Source organism: Ursus arctos, unplaced genomic scaffold, assembly GCF_023065955.2.
Source record: "Ursus arctos isolate Adak ecotype North America unplaced genomic scaffold, UrsArc2.0 scaffold_23, whole genome shotgun sequence".
Classification (NCBI taxonomy): Eukaryota; Metazoa; Chordata; class Mammalia; order Carnivora; family Ursidae; genus Ursus; species Ursus arctos.
Window position 1 is genome coordinate 24873447 of NW_026622908.1, and position 2335 is coordinate 24875781.

A 2335-nucleotide genomic window follows, 5' to 3' on the forward strand; every position below is an offset into this window, starting at 1 on the left:
TGATAGCATTTTGCACACAGAACTTCAAAATCAGAGTCAGTATTCTCAAATTCTGTCAATGCTTTATCAACCAAGTGTATGTAGTATTCTAAGTTCTTTGTTTTCATTTCAACAATCTTCACAACATCTTCACTGGGAGTAAATTTCATCTCAAGAAATCACCTTCTTGCTCATTTATAAGAAGCAAATCTTCATCTATTGAAGTTTTATCATGAGCTATATCATGAGTTTGTCACATCTTCAGGCTCCACTTCAAGTTCTAGTTCTCTTGCCATTTCTACCATATGACTCCACTGAGTGGAGTCCACTGAGTCTTGAACCCCTCAAAGTCATCCATGATGGTTGGAATTAACTTCTTCCAAACTCTTGTTCATGCTGATCTTTTGACCACTTTTCATGAATCACAAGTGTTCTTAGTGACATCTAGAATGGTGAATTCTTCCCATGTTTATACTTTGCTCAGATCCATCAAAAGGATCACTGTCTATGTAAGCTATAACCTTTCTACATGCATTTCTTAAATAATAACATGTGAATGTCGAAATTATTCTTTGATCCAGGGGCTGCAGAATGGATGTTATATTAGCAGGCATGAAAACAATGTTAATTTCATTGTACATCTCCATCAGAACTCTTGATTGACTAGGTGCTTTGTCAATGAGCAGTGATATTTTGAAAAAATATTTTTTGTTTTCTTTGTTAGTTTGTTTTCTCAGCACTAGGTCTCAACAGTGGGCTTGAAATATTCAGTAAACCATGTTTACTACAAACTGTTGGCAGCAATGCGCTGCCATCCAGGCATTGCTGTTCCGTTTATACAGCACAGGCAGAATAGATGTACTGTAATTCTTAAGAGCCCCAGAATTTTTAGAATTGTCGATGAGCACTGGCTTTAACTGAAAGTCACCAGCTACATAGTCCCTAACAGGAGAGTTAGCCTCTCCTTTCAAGTTTGGAAATCAGGTACTGATTTCTCTTATGTAGCTATGGAAGTCCTAAATGGCATCTTCTTCCCATAAAAGGCTGTTTCATCTATGTTGAAACTCTGTTGTTTAGTGTAACCACCTTCATTAATTACCTTAATTTATCAAAAAGATAACTTTACGATTCATGTAATAATTGAAACAATGTATTGGATGATTATAGCATGTGGATGAGGGGAATGAATGACAGCTTTACCAAAGGGGATGGGAAGGAAAATTTTAGACTACTATGTTATAAGATTTCTATACTACACATGAAGCAATACATGTGGAAAATGTTGCTAAATTAGTTAAAATATATGATATATGCTATAGGATTACCACTAAAATTATTTTTAAAGAAATATAATTTAGACTTCTGCTTACCCCCCACCCCTACCCCCTCTGGACCAGAAGCACTGTGCTCTAACACCAACCTACTCAACTAGGTTGAAGCCCAGCTGGCACCAAAATGCCGGCTTACCACTCCTCTCATGAACTCTGACACCAAACTCATTGGAAACATGGCACTATTGCCTAACATAGGTCAGTTCAAAGGCCCTGCCCCTAGAGAGACAAAAAATACAGCTATTGTAAATGAGGCCATCTATTATTTCAAGGCCAATGTTTTCTTCAAGAACTATGAGATTAAGAATGAAGCTGATAGAACCTTGATATATATATAACTCTCTACATTTCTGAGTGCTAAAACAAAACAAAACAAAAACAAAATAAAACTCCAAAAAGTGCAATTCCAAAAGACAAAGTGAGAAAGAAATGTATATATGGGGAATCACTAATGTTCCCATTCCTAGAGAGCCTAATTTTCCACTTAAAGCAATTGATACTAAACCTGCAAACAAGAAGATGAGGTGATGGGGGCCCTACTTACAGAAACAGACAAGAGACTGGACTGACTTTGTGAGAAAGTTTTTCACCCTCAGAATGTTAAACCCAGCAAGTGCTGGACTTGTTTTATGAAGAGACAGTTCATGAACAAGAGTGCCTCAGGACCTGGACAGTAACAGGAGCCGGGGCAGACACTGTTTGCACAGCGACAGCAGCATTTTATAGCAGATGCACACAGTTCTTTCCCTTTATTTGATAAAGTTTTATACAGAAGAGAGCATGTCTTCACTTAAAGAAATCTTTACCAAGAATTTGGGTTGGGGAGGGAAGAGTGGGTTGTCAAAGTGTGATTTTAAATTTCCTGCAGTTTGAAGCTGGTGCTTAATAACAGTAAGTAATAATAAAGAAATTTCTAACATTAAAAAGCAGAAATATAATTTATACTTTAAAGGGGAAATAAATTAAATCAAAATGTCCAATTAAAAACAGATAAAAACAGGAGAAACGGAATAACAAAGTTATTT

General features: G+C 36.4%; 1 pseudogene; it reads left to right on the plus strand.

Moving 5' to 3' along the window:
- Window positions 1-1434: 1434 nt before the first annotated feature.
- Window positions 1435-1987, plus strand: LOC113264889 (actin-related protein 2/3 complex subunit 3-like; annotated as a pseudogene).
- The last annotated feature ends 348 nt before the right edge of the window (window positions 1988-2335 follow it).